The 19983-nt window shown below is 42.0% G+C and overlaps 1 protein-coding gene across 1 annotated transcript in view; it reads left to right on the top strand.

Annotated features, from left to right (window-relative positions):
* Nucleotides 1-19983, top strand: part of ZBTB20 (zinc finger and BTB domain containing 20) — a 1486592-nt gene that overhangs the window by 50369 nt on the left and 1416240 nt on the right. Inside the window, exon 2 of the mRNA XM_082245473.1 lies at nucleotides 11986-12169. The gene's annotated coding sequence lies outside the window, so the exon portion shown is untranslated. The remainder of the gene's footprint in view (nucleotides 1-11985; nucleotides 12170-19983) is intronic.

Here is a 19983-nt window from a genome sequence, read left to right as displayed (position 1 = left end):
ATGACTCACTCAGTCACCTCCCCCCCTACACGTCAGTAAGCACCAGGCATACATTAACCCCTCCCTCTCCAATTAAATTAACCCCTTCCCTGCCAGTGTCATTTTTACAGTAACAGTGCATATTTATAGCACTGATTACTGCAGTAATGTCACTGGTACCCCCAAAAGTGTCAAAAATGTCAGTCAAGGGTCCGCCGCAATGTCGCAGTCCTGCAAAAAAAATCGCAGATCGCCGCCATTACGCGTTAAAAAAAAAACACCAAAAATGACAGAAATCTTTCCCTTAGTTAGTAAACGCAATAACTTTTGCGCAAACCAATCAAAATACGCTTATTGCGATTTTTTTTTTTACCAAACATAGGTAGCAGAAAACAAATTGGCCAAAAATTTTTAAAAAAATTGTTTTTTACATCTTTTTTGGGGGGAATTTCATATAAAAAAATGTTAAAAATATTGTTATTTTTTCAAAATAAACGCTCTTTTTTTGTTTATAGCGCAAAAAGTAAAAATCGCACAGGTGATCAAATACCACCAAAAGAAAGCTCTGTTTGTAAGAAAAAAAGGACGTAAATTTCGTTTGGGTACGGCGTCGCACAAACCGCGCAATTGTCAGTTGAAGTCGCACAGTGCCGAATCGCAAAAAGTGGCCTGGACGGAAGACAGCAAAATCCTCCGGTGGTAAAGTGGTTAAGCGAGTCGTACCGTTCGGTTTCATGTAGTGGAAAAGCGCCACCGTACCGAACCGTTCCAACACAGTACTATGCAGTACCATGCAGTGGAAAAGCGCAAAAGCGTGCCGAACCGTTCGGTTCCATGCAGTGGAAAAGCGCCATTACTATATATTACACATCTAAAATAACTCATGTTTTTGTTTATTCTTTTAGAGTTCTTAATAATCTTTTAAAGGCCAGCAAATTTGTAGTAAAAAGAAAAAAAAAAAAAAAGAACTTGCTCAAGGTTGGTTTAACAAACCGGTGAATCAGATGAGGCAATTATGTATATTTAAACATCTGAATTCCTCGTTATTATTACCAGCAGCACTTCAGCTAATAAACCAAGTGAGATAGCGAGCGAAGAGAAAGCACAATACCAGTCCAGCCCAGCTTCCAGTGTCAGCAGCAATTTGTGACAATCAGATATAAAATGGATCACATGTTGTTTTTCAGTTTTTTGTTTTTTTTTTTTGTTTTTCTCAGCTGTAACATAGGAGCTTTTATCATATGCCCACCCTCCCCACTCCGCACCATAGAAAGCCCTCAATCATTCTTCTTATGAACGTTGAAAAGTGCCAAATTGGTTCAGGAGGTACAGTCCTTGCCTGCTGCATCATTGTTTTCCTATCTAACCGCCTCAAGCAACACTTCTGAGATGTCACAGATCTATAATTTTGTAGGAGATGTGTTAAAATATTGAAATTGATTTAAATCTATTCGTCTTTTCTCATCTTACCTTTTGGACTAATGGTTTCTTTTCTACATTAACAGTGACTTCATATTAAAAGCTGAGCTTTAGCATAAGCAAATATTTTCTAAATACAAGTCAGCCCCCGGTTACACCGGTGCGACTTGTCATGCGATTTGACAGTTTCAAATCAAATGACAATTCACACGCTATTGTCCTCCTTCGAAGCGGTCAAATCGGCGCCAGTCCGACTCCATCAAGTGAAGTAGCACCATTTCAATGTCGTGATCGGTGTGACCGCAAACAATAGCGAGAAACACCCCCTAGGACAGTGATGGCGAACCTTGGCACCCCAGATGTTTTGGAACCACATTTCCCATGATGCTCAACTACGCTGCAGAGTGCATCAGCATCATGGGAAATGTAGTTCCAAAACATCTGGGGTGCCAAGGTTCGCCATCACTGCCCTAGGAGGTGGGACTTTGAAGGGCAATGATAATAGTACTTGTATAAAACAATGTAAAGTTTATTGACAAATCACAGATAAAAAAGGATAAATATATATATGTGAATCATGATACAATAGAGCGGTTAAGCACAATAAACCCGATTCCTGTATAAACTGTGAAAAGGTACCCAACGCGTTTCGAGGGATCGGATAATTTTCCTCTTCATCATGGGTAGAGGGTAGTGGGTACAGAAGTATCTATAAAATATATACAAATCATATTCATATATAATATTATATTATATATGAATATGATTTGTAGGGATGCACCAATCCGATATTCGGATCGGAAATCGGCCCCGATCCGGACAAAATAGCCGGATCGGAGATCGGTAAAGTTTAGCCTTCCCACGGGCCGATCCGGTTTTTGCTGAGTAATGGCTCAGCCATCTCTTACTAGGTGCAGTAATAGTATGGGATGGGAGCCGCTACTTCCTGTATAGGTCCGGCTCACAGGCGGAGTGATATTGGATGCACTCCGTCTGTGAATGGAGGAGCCACTGTAACGCTCATGCGTTTTTTGTTAATGAATGGATTTGCAGCTGCAGAATTGTTACACTCAGTAGTCGTGTAGCGATTCTGTTGAACAACATATCCAACTCTCAGGACTTCATCACCGTGCACAGCCTGTTATGCAATATACATACACTCAATATGATGTTCCTGGAGTGATAGAATATATGATAGTATAGAGGTGAGAGACAGGCGATAGTATGGTGAGCACTCAGTAATAGTATTCAGGAGAGTGGTAGGTGATGGTAGTATGCAGATAGGTTCTAGCAATCATGTATAGTACAGATGGTAGGGGACAGCAGAATGTATACAAGATAGAGTAACCTAGTGCAATGATAGATGATGGTATTCCCAAGAGCTAACAATCTATGCAGATGATAGGAATAGATTAGATAGTAATAGTCTTTGTAATATGCAGTAGATGATAGTGAAAGTATAGGTTAGGAAGGAATCCCCTGTGGGGTACTTATCACTAGATAGTTAGTAGTAGCAAGGTCTAGTAGTAAGGAGTGATCCGGTAGCGAGATACGGGATCGGCAGCGAGGTTCCGGTTCAGTTCAGGCAAAGGGTATAGCTAGAAGCTCCGGCAGCACAAGACAAGGTAAGGTGAACATGCGGTTTGATCGAGCAATGAGTGAGAGCAAACCGGCGATTGAAATAGCCGCTCATAGCGGCGCTCGGCGATGATGTCATTGCCCTTAAAGGTGTATGCGTTCCATTTGGATAGCAAGATGGGACGCAATGTTAGGAGAGAAATGGAAATAAGGGTACCATAGGTACCAGAACATTACAGCCACACACATGAAGCAGCGGCTTTGCTCTGTACTGCAGCCGCTTGCTTTGTGTGTAGCTCCGGATCGGTTCTGTATCGGCGATTTCACACCGCCAGGTATCGGTATCGGCTCCAAATAAGTCGGATCGGTGCATCCCTAATGATTTGTATATATTTATCCTTTTTTATCTGTTAATTTTTAATAAACTTCACAATGTTTTATACAAATACTATTATCATTGCCCTTCAAAGTCCCACCTCCTAGGGGGTGTTTCTCGCTAGTGTTTGCAATATTTGGGATGCGGGCATCTCTTCCAAGTTTACATGGTAACACTCTTCCCCTGATTGGTGTGACCGGGGTTGTGCCGTGTGTTCTTCCTTGAATCTTGGTATGTTTTGTGCACTACTTCTAGATCTGTGTAGTGGCACTGCGTTCCTTAAACTGACAGTTAAACGGTCATGCAACGTTGTACCCAAATAAAATGTATGTCCTTTTTTCCCCAGAGAAAGCTTTCTTTTGGTGGCGATTTATTTAACTCTGCGTTTTTAATTTTTTGTGCTATAAACAAAAAAAGACTAGCAATTTTGAAAAAAAAAAAAAAAAAAAAGTTTTTCCCTTTTGCTATAAAAAATCCAATAAAAAATGTTTTTAAAAAATCAAACTTCCAAATAAATTTAGACCAATATGTATTCTGCTATTTTGGCAAAAAAAATCCCAATAGTTGTATAAGTTAAAGCATCTACAAACTATAGGATATATATTTTTTTAATATTTATTTTATTTAATAGTAATGGCAGCAATCAGCAACTTATAGCAGCACTACGATATTGCAGCAGACATTCTAACACTGACCCTTTGACACTTTTTTTTTTTTTTTTGGGGACCAGTAAAACTAATACAGTGATCAGTGCTAAAAAAATATGCACTGCCACTGTACTAATGGCACTGGCTGGGAAGGGGTTAACATTAGTGGCGATTAAAGGGTTAACTGTGTGCCTCGCCAGTGTTTTTCTATGCTGTATGAGGTGCTTTTACTAAGGGAAGACATGGAATTTATTTCCTGCTTTTTAGGGACACAAACTCCCATCCATTCCCTCCTGTCAGATCGGCAATCTGCCTTGTTTACGTAGGCAGATCGCAGTTCTGTGTCTCTCCCATAACGATCGGCAGGTGCCGGAGGACATCAGGTACTGTGCACCAGCCGATTGGCTCCTGCTGTATGTAGTCATAATGGAAGCGAGCCAGTGCATGTGCCTGCTTCCTAATCGGAAGTGCAGGATCATGTACAGTATCTCATAAAAGTGAGTACACCCCTCACATTTTTGTAAATATTTTATTATATCTTTTCATGTGACAACACTGAAGAAATAACACTTTGCTACAATGTAAAGTAGTGAGTGTACAGCTTGTATAACAGTGTAAATTTGCTGTCCCCTCAAAATAACTCAACACACAGCCATTAATTAATGTCTAAACCGCTGGCAACAAAAGTGAGTACACCCCTAAGTGAAAATGTCCAAATTGGGCCCAATTAGCCATTTTCCCTTCCCAGTGTCAAGTGACTCGTTAGTGTTACAAGGTCTCAGGTGTGAATGGGGAGCAGGTGTGTTAAATTTGGTGTTATTGGTCTCACTCCCATACTGGTCACTGGAAGTTCAACATGGCACCTCATGACAAAGAACTCTCTGAGGATCTGAAAAAAAGAATTGTTGCTCTACATAAAGATGGCCTAGGCTAGAGGAAGATTGCCAAGACCCTGAAACTGAGCTGCAGCAGTGTGGCCAAGACCATACAGTGGTTTACCAGGACAGGTTCCACTTAGAACAGGCCTCGCCATGGTTGACCAAAGAAGTTGAGTGCACGTGCTCAGCATCCTATCCAGAGGTTGTCTTTGGGAAATAGACGTAAAAAAAAGAAAAGAAAAAAAGTAAACAATGAAGTGCGTGTAAAAATAAATTAAAGAAAAAATAGATAGATCAGGGATTGATCTAGGTCCTCGTTAAGGTCAAAGTTCAGGGTCAGTGTATTTTTGGTAAGATTAAAAAAATGTTTTTTAGATTCGTGTCGGTGTGTTTTAGGTAGGATAACTAAAAGTAAAATGCGTGCTATTCTTTTCTGGAGCCTTCTACAGGTACGGTCAACTAATAGCATTCCCTTATGTGGTATTGCTGTGATCATCAGGGGCAGGAGAATTTATTTTCTGTTTTTTGGTGGTAGGTTATGGCAGTGTTTCTTAACCTTATTTTCCAGTCAAGGCACCCGTTAAAAATTGTGGACAGTCTTGGGGCACCCTTTAAAAATTATGGACAGTCTCCGGGCACCCTTTAAAAACTATGGACAGTCTCGGGGCACCTTTTAAAAACTATGGACAGTCTCGGGGCACCCTTTAAAAACTATATACAGTCTCGGGGCACCCTTTAAAAACTATATACAGTCTCGGGGCACCCTTTAAAAACTATATACAGTCTCGGCGCACCCTTTAAAAATTATGGACAGTCTCAGGGCACCCTTTAAAAATTATGGACAGTCTCAGGGCATCCTTTAAAAACTATGGACAGTCTCGGGCACCCTTTAAAAACTATGGACAGTCTCGGGCACCCTTTAAATATTATGGACAGTCTCGGGGCACCCTTTAAAAATTATGGACAGTCTCGGGGCACCGTTTAAAAATTATGGATAGTCTCGGGGACCCTTTAAAAATTATGGACAGTCTTGGGGCTTCCTTTAAAAACTATGGACAGTCTTGGGCACCCTTAAAAAATGATGGACAGTCTCGGCACCCTTTAAAAATTATGGACAGTCTTGGGGCTTCCTTTAAAAACTATGGACAGTCTCTCGGCACCCTTTAAAAATTATGGACAGTCTCGTGGCACCCTTTAAAAATTATGGACAGTCTTGGGGCACCGTTTAAAAATGATGGACAGTCTCGGGGCACCGTTTAAAAATTATGGACAGTCTCGGGGACCCTTTAAAAATTATGGACAGTCTTGGGGCTTCCTTTAAAAACTATGGACAGTCTCAGGGCACCCTTTAAAAACTATGGACAGTCTCGGGCACCCTTAAAAAATGGACAGTCTCGGCACCCTTTAAAAATTATGGACAGTCTTGGGGCTTCCTTTAAAAACTAAGGACAGTCTCGAGGCACCCTTTAAAAATTATGGACAGTCTTGGGGCTTCCTTTAAAAATTATGGACAGTCTCGGGGCACCCTTTAAAAATTATGGACAGTCTTGGGGCACCGTTTAAAAATGATGGACAGTCTCGGGACACCGTTTAAAAATTATGGACAGTCTTGGGGCTTCCTTTAAAAACTATATACAGTCTCAGGGGCACCCGTTAAAAATTATGGACAGACTCGAGGCACTCCATTCTAAAATGTGAAAACTATTCTAGTAGTTTTGCATAACACAGAGACTTCCACACATGTTTCTCTTCTCCCTCATTTTTTCTCTATCACTCAGCTAAGGTGCCCTCAAGAAGTTTGTGTAACTAAAAGGCACCTTTATCCTCAATCTGGCTTGTATAAAATTTTGGGGCAATTTTAAGGAATTTTGCCAAGTCCCCCCCTGAAGAAAACTCAAGGCGTCCCAGGGTGCCTGGGCACCCTGGTTGAAAAAGACTGGGTTATGGTAACAACAAGAAATACTGTATACAGCTAAATTTAAAAAAATATGTATAGATATTTTTTTTTAACTATTTTGTGCCAAGTTTCCTTTGATTAAAAAAAAAAAAACAGGAGAGATCTATTCTTTTTACAACCAAATGAAAGGCCAATATGGCCTGGAAAAACAAAGTATAATTCACCTGGACTCACTACGTAGTTCGATGATATGTACATTTTTACTAAACCTTTCAGAGTTGCAAAACTGTGTTCAGGCTTTAGGATTCGTTTTACCCTTCACTATGAAGGGGTTAAGGCATTTAATAGCAGGGTATATTTTCACAGCAGGCATCCTTCTACATAATTTCATAGGAGAAACCTGCCAACTGTCAGTTTGCCTACAGTGACAGTTTACAGCAAAAGACTACACAGCACAGTGACATAAATATTAAATATCTCATTTTACGTACAGGTGTTGGTACTTTTCATACTTATTTGTGAATGTGTTAGTGATTCATTCATATTATACATATGAGGCTGTATTTATAAAGGTTGAAATTGATATATGTATCTAAGTAACTGTACCTAATTTTATTCTAGTTTTTTTTATACCCAAGATTGATGGTCTTTACTGTTGATTGTAAACACATCCAACAATGTAGAGGTAGCCTGGCATGTGAAAAATCCTAGAAAATGCAGGAGGGGCATCGGGGTATTGTTTAAAAAAAAAAAAAAAAATAGGTTTAAGTTTTACTTTGCTTTTGAATTTGATTTACTGGTTACTATGAGTTAAAGTGCATTTAAAGGCTAAGTCCACCTTTGTTACTATGTTACATGTTAGGGTGTAACATTTTGACTTTTGTGCTGCTGTATGTGGCCGGGGGACTTGTAATTATCAATAATAAGCCCCTTTCACATGAGGCGGATTCCAATCTGATGAGCAGGACATCCGCTCTCAGATTTCCCCGCTAATCCTAGCGGTCAAATGACGCATCCGTGCCCACTCAATTATTGCAGAGCGGACATGGACACAGCCTGCTCTGTTCTATGATTTGCCATGAGTAAATGGACTCCGCTGTCCGTTTACACCTGACTACCCTCTAAATCTTTCTGCCTAAACGGTAGAGGATGGATCCCCTTCCTTTTTATTTAGTGGACCGGAATCTGACCCAGAGGTAGGCTGGTGTAAACGGACACAAGTCTTTTACACCAGCTGTCCATAGGAATGCATAGACTTTCCAATCAGGTCCACCTGAAAAACCGACAGGTGGACCTGATCAGATCTCTGGTGTGATAGGGGCCTAAAACAGAAGTGCAGTGACCTCTGCACTTGTAGTCCATTCACACTTCCTGCGGCCCTGTAACCAAAGGTCTATATCTCATAAAGGGTATAGAGAAGCCTGTGCAATCCACTCAGTTGCCCTGCTTTGTAGGCTCCTTTGCAAAACAAATAATAAATTGACTTTTTTTTTTTCCTGCAGATATGGGGGCATTTATTATTTTTTTTGCAACAGGAGGGCTTAGTGCCGGTTTACACTGGTGTGTTGCAGGAAGCCTGCGATTCCACTGCGGGTTCTCGCATCGCACCCGACTCGCAGGCAGTTAACACTGCCATATGCGAACTGCTGGGAGTATCAATACAAAGTTAATGACACCTCCAATTAGTTTGCATATCGCAGTGCGAACTGTCAATTCGGACAGGAAATGGATCGCCTAGGTGGGAACACCCATGCGATTTGATTCTGGTGTGGACCAAAAAAGGGTCCTGCAGGGCTTTGGTCCAAATGCGATATGAATTCAGCCATACAATCTGTATGGCTGAATTTGTATCGCACAGACATCGCATGTGATTTGCATAGCAGTGCAGTATAAATCGCAAGTAATGTCTGGCATCGCTATAGTGTGAACGGGCACTTAGCCTTTAAAGGCTCTTGTGTCAAGCTAAACAGGTCATACATCCATTTATTATGTGATGTACAAGCCTCACAAATCTTAATAAAAATAAAAAACTTCTTTCAAATTATTGAACAAGTAATTTTTACATTTTTTTTTTTTTAACCACTTTAGCACCGGAGGATTTTCCTGCTTAACATCCAGACCACTTCTTTCAAATTGGCACTGCGTGACTTTAACTGACAATTGCGCTGTCATGCAACGCTGTACCCAAACGAAATTTATGTCCTTTTTTTCCCAGAAACAGAGCTTTCTTTTGTTGGTATTCGATCACCTCTGCCCTTTACATTTTTTGCGATATTAATAAATAAAGAGCGAAAATTTTGCAAAAACATTATATTTTCTACTTTTTTACTAGTAATGGTGGCGATCTGCGTTTTTTTTTGCGGGACTGCGACATTGCGGCGGACAGATTGGACCCCTAACTGACATTTTTGACACTTTTGGGGGACCAGTGACATTACTACAGTAATCAGTGCTATAAATATGCACTGTTACTGTAATGACACTGGCAGGGAAGGGGTTAAAACTGTTGGTGATCAAGGGGTTAAATTTGTGCCTCATGCTTACTGATGTGTGTGGGGGGAGGGGGTTGTGTGACACAGACAGAGATCACAGGTTCAGCTATGCTGAATCCTGTGATCTGTCCCTGCCTGTCACAGAGGAGATCCGCCCGCTTTGTTTACACAAGCGGGCGGATTTCCTCAGTCTTTCCCTGACAATCGGGGAAGAGCGGCGGTGATCACCGCCTCTCCTCCCCTGGCCCGACTCCTGCTGTGTCTAAACACAGCGGGAGCGAGCCTCCAGCGGTGTGCGCGCGCCGGCGAGAGAGGGAGGTGTCTGGCGACATAGGTCTACGTCGCCAGACACAGCCGAGCCTCTCTGCTGCAGTAGCAGCAATGTGAACGGTCAGCAAGTGGTTAAATTACAAACATGTCATACTTATCTGCTCTGTGCAGTGGTTTTGTACAGAGGAGCCCCTATCCTTCTCTTCGGGGTTCCATCGCCGGTGCTCCTGGCTCCTCCTGCCTTCTGAGTTGGCCACGAGTAAGCCGCTTGCTAGAGGGGGTAATGCTGCATGCCCGGTCCCAAGCCGTTTAAAATTACCAATGTAAGCATTGGAGCCATACAAGACTTGTAAAGTGATATTAACAGTAATACACTTAACAGTACTATCATTGTGTTTAACAGAGATTAACAATTCTATTATACTCACAGGCATAGGCTGTTATTTTTATTTTCTAGTATTAAGCATAGCACATGTTCCATCTTCCTCAGACACCCCGTTGGGAGCAAACTGTGTCATAGGGAAGAGGCCATGTTTGTGCCCATGGTTGCCATTTAGTTAGTGTATGTAGTAGTGTTCCATTGCTGGCCGCCATCAAAGTTTCGTATGTATAGTGAGTTTGGGTGAGTTCTATGGTTTCCCAGATTGTTGGGGGTGTAGGAGATCTACAATGTCTGGTAATAGTAAGTTTTGCTGCAAGGAATATGTGAATGGTAGTATTTTGGGTGTTGTGTGGTAGGGAGTCTAGGTCCAGATTCAGCAATGCCGTTCCGATTGGGGGTAGTGAAGTTTCTACTGTCAATGTCAGTAGTGTGAATATGTCCTGCCAATATTGTGTAATTTTTGGGCAACTCCAAAATATATGGTATAGGTCACCTTTTTGACCGCAGTTTCTCCAGCATCGGTCTGAAGGGTTGCCTTTGAAGTCGGAGATCCTGTCTCGCGTTAGGTACCACCGCAGAAGGAGTTTTTGGGATAGTTCCCATAGTTTGGTTCATCGCGTTGGCTTGTATGTTGCCCTACATGCATGTGTCCATTGTGAGTCATTGTAGGTGTGGTTTAGGTCTCTTTCCCAGTCTATTGATTTTTCCAGGTGAGGCAAGTTCACAACAATATGGTTGGGATCCGCCCACATGCCTGACCGGCACCCAACTCAGCCTCTTAGCGAGCCCCTGAGAGCCTGAGCCGGCTGCTCCTGCCCCCTTCACAGCCCAGTGCTCCAGTGAGTGCAGGATGGCAGAGCAGAGAGTAGATGACTGACAGTCACCAGTTTTCTCACGACAATATGGTTGGGATTCGCCCACATGCCTGGACCGGCACCCAGCTCAGCCTCTTAGCGAGCCCCTGAGAGCCTGAGCCGGCTGCTCCTGCCCCCTTCACAGCCCAGTGCTCCAGTGAGTGCAGGATGGCAGAGCAGAGAGTAGATGACTGACAGTCACCAGTTCTATTGCATTAATATTATCAGGATCTGCCCACATTCCTGGACCAGCACCCGGATCGGCACCCAACTCAGCCTCTTATGGAACCCCTGCGTTCCTGAGCTGGATGCTCCTGCCCCCTCCACAGCCCAGTGCTCCAGTGAGTGCAGGATGGCAGAGCAGAGAGTAGATGACTGACAGTCACCAGTTCTATTGCACCAATATTGTCAGGATCCGCCCACATGCCTGCATCGGCACCCGGACCGACACCCAGCTCAGCCTCTTAGCGAGCCACTGAGAGCCTGAGCCAGCTGCTCCTGCCCCCTTCACAGCCCAGTGCTCCAGTGAGTGCAGGATGGCAGAGCAGAGAGTAGATGACTGACAGTCATGAGTTTGGAGCACGGAGAATCGAGTTTGATTTGCTCGGTTCTCAGCCTTAGAGCCGGCGAGGGACAGATGCAGCATCGGACAAATTCTGCATCCACCTAGGTTAAGTATGATTAAAAAAAAAATTCTCATACTTTTCTTTTAAGTGCAAAACATTTTCTACAATGAGAGGTCATAGTTCTACTTTTAATTTCAGCTTCAGGAATGGGTGGCAAAAAGGGGAGAGGATATTTTTTGTCTTTGACTTGATCTGTCCCCATCACATCAGCTCCTGTGCCTGTAACTGAGGAAACATCCTCAAGAGGGATGCCGAAAGAAATAAAACCTGAATCTGACCCTTCCAAGCTCTATTAAAAAAACAACTAAAAAAATGGTGGTATAATGGAAGTCTTGGCCCATTTTTAAAAATGTTGCATTGGCGTGCTAAAAATTGTAGGTCTTCATTGTCAGTGTCTGAAGAACAGGTTACTCTTTACACCCAGAGAAACCAATCCAGTTTTCTTTTACATACATCCACATTTCCCTGAAACAATAAAAGGGGCCGTTTGGTTGCTGAGATAAGATATTATAAAAAAATGTTGGGGTGTGCATTCTACTCATGGTAACATTGTTTTTATTTTTATTTTTTCCCTTTTCTCTGTTAAGGCTATACTAGCTCCCTCCTCTATGGCTTGGTTTCTCAGAGCCCAGTATCCCTGCCTGGTCTACCCATCAACCATCTTCATTCAGAAAAAAAACACTCCCTAGTTTCATTTTCAAGTTCAGTCTTCATCTGTGTGTGGAGCAATACTACTGACTTTCAGCTGAGTCCAGAACCTATACAATTCAGGTACATGTTTCTGTTTTCAATGTAGATGGCATTAACATGAAGTGGTCCTATAGATAATAAAAATGTTGGATGGCTGCCAAAGAATACTCTTGATTGTCTGTTGGTGTTCCTTGTTGCAAGTGTGTTTTTGTCATCTTCAGTGCATGCTCACCTTGCTGTTTTTTTCCCAGTATTCATTTCGGTCAGCGGAAACATGCAGGTTTGTGGGAGGAAGGGTTACTTGGCTAATGCAGAAACTAGTAGATGGATGGTAGTGCTCGACCAATAGGAATAAATAGTGTTTTTTTTTTTTGTTGTGCTTTTTTAATTAAAAAAAGAGGGTTTTGTCCTTGGAGGAGCTCAAACGGTTATGGCAGTCTGTTGTTTTTAGCCCTAACTGAAGTCCTAGGCTGCTGCCTCTCCGATCACAATGGAGGAATCGCTCACTGGAGCATCAAATCATTGGCGTGTATTTGGGAGCACCTAGTAAAAATGTTCATCTTGCTGAGAAATTAATTTATAATATTTACTGAACAAGAAAGTCAGATGCTGCCAACATGTTTTGGGGGGCATGCCTCCCCTTTTTCAGGGTTTTTTAAATAAGGGAGTTGATCAAGGTAGAGTTTGCTGGAGAGCCTAGATTCGGGCTATACAGGCTATCAGCATAACCTTTTATAATGTGGTTGCAGCTGATGGAATGGATGGATTCTGTCAGCTGCCCTCCCCTTGGCTAGGTTTCGCTGGCTCTAATAATAGAAAATAGTAAATTTTGGTTGGAAGCCACATCTGTACCAAAAGATGCAAAAAGGTGCAGGACCGGTGAAACTAGAACTCGCCTAAATAACCGGACTTTAAGGGATCAGCATGGGAGACAAAACAAGTATATAATATATTTAAAAAAAAAAATGATATCCTTATTTATACTGTTTATGGTAAAATTGGGTTTATAAATACAATGGCATACAAGCCTATAAACAATCTACAAAGTAATGTTGTAAAGAAACTCTACCAAGGTACCGGAAGACTATAAACGAGTCATCAGGTTTAAAGATTGTGTAGCAACAATGTTTGAGCTGGCAAATTTGGTTACCGGAAGCATACAGTCTCTACATTGTTGCTACGTAATCTTTAAACCTGTTGACACGTTCATAGTCTTCCGGTACCTTAGTGGGGTTTCCTTACAACTTTACGTCGTGGATTGTTTATAGACCTTATTTGCCATTGTTTTTATAAATCCAATTTTAACATGTATAAATAAAGATATATCTTTTTTTTTTTTTTTTTTTATATATACTTGTTTTGTTTCCCATGCTGAGCCCTTAAAGTCTAGTTATTTAGGCAGGTTCTGGTGTCACTGGTCCCACATCTTTCTGCTGGGTCTTATAACTCGCACAGTGAGTAGGGCCACTCGGACTAAAGTACTACTACTACACAGTTGATCCATTTTTCAATTATCCTGCCAACACTGTGTTGGCACATTGACAGTTATGGGTCAGGGAACTGAGCCATGACATCATCGTCCAGGTTGAGAATACCATGCGTGCGCTCTGCGTTCCTTTCCCACCTTTCAGCCTAAGAACCAGCACCTTTCTGTTTTGGCTTCTGGTTCTCTGATACCTTGTGGAAAATCTCCAGTATAGTTCCCATGCCCGTCTACAGTGACATGGTCACTTCAATCTGCCTGTGAACCTTATCAGCACCACCTGCTTGGGTTTGCGATTACATGAGACCTTCCCTCATTTTGGACCCATTCGTCCTTTGCTACGCAGTGCAGCTTGTTTTTGCAAGCAGGTACAGAGAACAGTCCAGCTGCTATGGATAACCTAAGTCCATACTTCTCTATTGTTAATGAAAGTGATTTCCCAGTTTTCCCAGAGGGGGTTGAAGCTTGTACTACAGCTCCACAAGCACCCATTACTATAGGGATGTTCTCACCCAGAGCCTTGTACAGCTCCACAGCACTAGGTTGGGACCTTGTATACTTCCACAAGCACTTTTATAATTATTTTGGATTTTTATCAAAGTTTGCACAAGTAATGCAACAATCTGCTCACAAGCTAAGTGCGTTCTGGCACATCCTACAACAGAGCCTGGTATTGTGCCCCCACCCTTACGTTTACCCGAGACCCCTATTACCATCTGTTATTCAGGGGCTTTATAGCCATCTCCCGAAGAGCCTATATTTCAGTTCCCATATGTCTCAGTGTGTTCTAACCTGCACTTAGAGGATCAGCTTTCTGTTACAGGCATTGGATATTTTAAAGCTGTGGCTACACAGACCTTCCTGTTACATTCTGTTTGTAAAACCTTTCTGTATGGGGAATGGAAACACTGTAGTTATGACTCCCTTCTGACAATGTGAAGGAGCGATTCACCTTTGACTGGTAATTTGTTGATAAGTATTTGTTGATAAGTGGTCTCTCTGCCCGCTGTAGATGTTCCAGTCATCCACCTTAATGAACATACAGCAGGTTGATGATGTTCTTTACTTTGGGGATTTTAATGGCTATCAGTTGGATTCTATCCTAAGATCTGTTTGAGTTATCTGGTGTAACTGTCTGACCTGTATTGATAACCCAGATTGCATCCATGTCAGACTGGATTAACACTCTTAGAAGAGACTGCTCGATCTCCGAGTCAAACCCTCATACCCTAGCTAGCTTCCACATAGCTTGTGGAACAAATGGCCAAAGCACTTTGATTTAACTGTGATGGTCTATTGCAAGCATTTAAGCTTGTGTCTTTCTTGGGCGTAATGTCTGTCCACATATGTACGGGGCTTTGGCGTCATGCCTGGCATTAAGAAGACTCCCAAATGGAAAATGTTGTTATTTACTCACCCTTGTAAGGGTAGATTTCTTCTCCTGGGAAATGTTATTTCCAATACCTCTGATAGTCAGATTGTACACCTACTTCAGTGCAGAAGGTCTGTAGCTGGGACAGAACAACCTCATTCTTCATCTGATCCTTTAACAGTACCTGGTTTCTGTCCTTTACAAGACCAAGCATTCTCAAAAGGCACATTTTAATTTACTCAGCCTTTAAGGGTAGATGTCTCTCTTGCTGTCAGCGGTCTCAAACTTTTTCAACAAAAGGCCAGTCTGCTGTCCTTCAGCCTTTAGGGGGGCCAGACTGCGATCAGTGGGAGTAAAATAATGACATAGTGCCTGTGGTTAGTAGGTCCTCCAAAGTTCCCCCATCGTCGGTATCCGTGGGAGGAATAATGCCCCATCATTGGTGTCAGTGAGAGGAATAATGCCCCATCATTGGTGTCAGTGAGAGGAATAGTGCCCCATCATTGGTTTCAGTTGGAGAAATAGTGCCCCATCATTGGTATCAGTGGGAGAAATAGTGCCCCATCATTGGTATCAGTGGGAGGAATAGTGCCCCATCATTGGTATCAGTGGGAGGAATAGTGCCCCATCATTGGTATCAGTGGGAGGAATAGTGCCCCATCATTGGTATCCGTGGGAGGAATAGTGCCCTATCATTGGTGTCAGTGGAAGGAGTAGTGCCCCATCATTGGTATCAGTGGGAGGAATATTGCCCCATCATTGGTGTCATTGGAAGTAATAGTGCCCCATTATTGATATCAGTGGCTGGAATAGTGCCCCATCATTGGTGTCAGTGGGAGGAATAGTGACCCATCGTCGGTATCAGTGGGAAGACTAAAGCCCATCATTGGTGTCAGTGAAAGAAATAGTACCCCCATCGTCCGTATCAGTGGGAAGAATAGCGCATCATATCGTAGGAAGAATTTCTAAGGGTCGGATAAAGGCATGCAACGGGCCGCATCTGGGCCGCAGTTTAGAGACCACTGGTGTAGGGCAATATAATTTCAGTTTCCTCAGATGGTTGGAGTGCATGCCTACTTCAGAGCAGAAGGTCTGTAGGTGGTGCAGGACAACCCCTTCATCTTCCTCTTCAACAGTACCTCGTAGATGTTCACAGCTTACTCTCCTCTTTAATGGCAGATTTGCCGATTGCCAAAAATCCTCTGTTTTAACCTGCATTTTTTTCCTTTTACAAAGCAAAGAGAGAAAAAAGACAATATAAACAAAGGACATCATATAAATCCAACAGTTGACCAATATACAATAAAGCAAAGAGAGAAAGGGGCTCATGGATTGAGTCAGCAAGACATCTACAAGTGGCAATTATAATATTTTGCAAAAACTATATAATGAACAGTCCAGATTAATGAACATTAGCACTCAAACCCGATTCCAGAGGGACCACTTGAAACAGTACAGGGGTCTTGCTGGATCTGTATTACTTTGTATACTAGCAGTTTTTTGATTCTCTGGATTCCCCTGTAGCTCCGCTGTAAGGTTTTTTTAAATACCTTTTTTTTTTTTTTTGCTCCCTGCTCTGGCATTGTTTCATCTCAATGTGCTATTTTAAAGAATTGCTTGCGTTCCCCTGCACTCTGGGATCTCTGATCCATACCCTGGCAGGAATTTTTCTCTTAGATTGTTATCCCATTTATTAAAACACTCTCTTTTTTTTTTTTTTTACAGGGTAGTCCCTTTCTATTAAAGTGTTCTTTAATCTTTACAGAAAAAAAATTTAATGGTTACCTAACACCTTTCACACTCCCATCCCCTGGTCGTCCCTCCTGTACTTCAGCCTTCCTGAGCTGTCCATTCCCATGTAGCAAGTCCAACTGTCTGGGGATTTGAATTCCCCACTCTTCTTCCTCTTCTCTGTGCAGCACTTCCAGGATGGACCAGATGGATTCTGATTGGTCAGCACCATCAGAGTGAAATGATCTGGTCTGTCCCAGATGCACTGCACAGAGAAAAGGGAACTAACCTGATACGTTACAAAGTCCTCCTTCAAGTCTTATCTTTGTGGGTATTTCATGATTTCCTTGCTCTTTAGAGACCAATTCCACTGTGAAACCAGACTCTTCATTGTACTTCGGCAGTTTTTACTCTTTACTCCTGGCACGGCCTATTAGATCTTATCTAGTGCCATCTATTTCATTGCTTCCCTATTGTGGAATTCATTAGACACCCTCACTGAAATGACTCAGTGCCCTTGACGCTTGCAGTCCCTGCAAAAGAGCCTTCATTGTATACTGTCCTTGTATCAAGATTCTTCCAATTCCCTTTTTCAGGGAATCTATGGAATTATCTAGAAACTCCTCTCCTCAATGGTCCCATTTTCTTGTGCTATCCCTCTCTCCATTGCAATTCTCCTTCTATCTTGCTTTAGCCAGAGTGGCAATTGTACTTTCCCTCTATGCTCTTCGAGTCCGTGTTGGCAGACCGTTTTCAGATTTCTACATCTGTTCCCCACTTAAACAATGAGAGGCCTTCCAGTTAGTGCGCCTTCTTCCTTCTCAAAAGAAAGCATCTTCACTTATAAATTCTATACCTCCCCAGAGTGTCTACAGGCTGCACACCCGATAAAATTCTGTTGTATAGTTCCCCTTGTAGGATATTGTAAGTCCAGAGGTTTTCATGAGACCGGGTCCCTGGAAGATAGTTCCTCTTACTATTATCTTTTTTGCTTATTTTTAACAAAGGGCCTATAGGGGGGTGCCTAACCCTACCACCTCTACAGAGGACGCTGTCCTTTTGCAAGACCAAGTTTTTTTTTTTTCTTATTTCTAGAGTAATTTTTTTCAATACCCGGTCAGGGGAGTATGGCTATCTCACCTTCAAATCATGTTTGGCTGTGAACTGGAAGAACTTTTTTTCCTCTTCTATTGCCTTTGTTTGCCATTTGGCATTACAGTGAATCCTCACCTCTGCCTATCCGTTATATAGGCAATGTTGATCACCTTTTCTTCTCCTTTTAAAGTGTTTGTCCACCCTAAAACTAAAATCCCTGCATCTATAGACCTCTACGATCTAACACAAACCTATCTAGCCCTGTAAGGAAGAAATCCATATACATACTTTTTTTGAAACCGATCAGATCCTGTCTCCAGTGACGGAAGCTCTGCAGAGGATACTGCCAACAATGGCTGTGAAATGAATGGTTAATGACATCACCCATAGACTTACTATGGGGCTTCCGTCGTCAGGTGTGTCCTCTGCACTCGCCTCCACAGCGAAGCCGTGGCTGACAGATCAGCATGGGATCTGGTTGGATCGGCTTAAAAAAAGGTATGTATACTGATTTTCTTCTTTACAGGGCTAGATAGGTTAGTGTTAGATCATGGAGGTCTATAGATAGATACAGGGATTTTGGTGTTCGGATGGACTTCTACTTTAAAAGATTTAGGGTTAGTATTCCTCTTTCTGTTTAAGATTTCCCATTCAAAGGGCTCTAGTATCCCATACCTGTCTCTTAAGGGATTACTTTTCTCTCAGATGACATCCTTTATTTTTGGACTTCCCTCTCCCTGAAGTCGAGGGTTAAGGGTGTGTTACTGTTTACTAGTTGGCTTTTTTTATAGATATACCTAGTTGTCCCCGCTTCCTTTTTTTTTTTTAAGTCAAGGGTTAGTTTTGCTAGGCTTAGGCATTTTGTTTCTTATGTTGACCACCTTGGTCTGTTGGTCTGAGTTATTCTCCTTTTGTAGTAGTTGTTGTCCACCTGCTTTTTGTCCTTAAGGTGGGTGACTGCTTGTTCTCTCCGTTGCTCGTTGAGGCCAGTTGGTCTTTCAAGTTATAGTTTTTATCTATGGGATCATCTGTCCTGGTCTGGAACACCAGAATAATCCATAGTGTCTTTACTTGGTGATGATGATCTCCATATTGGTTGACTCCTCTCCATCCAGCCCCATTGATAAGGCCTCGATTCCTTCTCTTACTCCTGAGAAATCTTACTTCGGATCTGTAGGATCTTTCAGTGGTAGCCCACTCCTCAGTTGGACCGCTTTTGGATATCCCACATCATGTCCAAATATGCCTACGATCTTGTGTTCCTCAATAGACCATAAAAAAAAACTAGATTTCTGTACTTAGCATAAAAGTCGATGGAGAGACACAGGCCTATTTCCCTCATGTTTTATCTTTTTCTTTTTTCTTTCTTCCCCTCCCATACCCCCACTTTCCCCCTCCTCCTATTCCTTTTCCCCACTTCCTTTCATTTTTGTCAGTTCCCCTTCCCCCTTTTTTTTTTGTTCACTCATCTCTATCATCTTCTCTCACTTTTCCCTTTTTGTCTGTCAGCTCTGCCCGTTGCTCTTTCCCCTTATCACTGCAGCCTACACTGATTTATAATTTGCTATCGTGCAAATATAGTTACATTATGATTCCCCAATTAGGTGTCTGTGCCCCTTCTTGGCGGATATTTTTGGTGACTCCTTGCAGACCTCTGCGTTTGTCCTGCCATTTGTGGTAGGGAAAAGTACACCTCTTTGGCTCATAAGGATGTTTCAACCATGTGATTTGATCTCTGGGTTCCAGCTGACCGCGCCTTTCTGGTAAAATATGTTGCACAGTCATATGATCATTATTATTATGTTATGCGAACACACTGTAAATCATGATATGTTCCCTCTAGATATCACAGCCCCCTGAAGAAGACCTGTATTAGGTCGAAACGCGTTGGGGTTGTCTTTCTTCCATGACATTGTGATTTTCATTGTGCGATTATAATGCTGTTACCATTGTCATCTTTGTAACCGGAGCCCATAACATACTTACCCTTGACAGGGTTGTTTTTAACATTTTACCTATTCATTTTTTGCTATTTTTTGGTACTTTTGGTTAAATAAAGAATTATCTAATTATTTAACATTTTACCTATTCATTTTTTGCTATTTTTTGGTACTTTTGGTTAAATAAAGAATTATCTAATTATTTAACATTTTACCTATTAATTTTTTGCTATTTTTTGGTACTTTTGGTTAAATAAAGAATTATCTTTTAGAA

Source organism: Pelophylax lessonae, assembly GCF_965119305.1.
Source record: "Pelophylax lessonae genome assembly, chromosome: 2".
NCBI lineage: Eukaryota > Metazoa > Chordata > Amphibia > Anura > Ranidae > Pelophylax > Pelophylax lessonae.
Note: the sequence above shows the minus strand (reverse complement) of the source record. Positions and strands in the feature narration are given on the sequence as shown.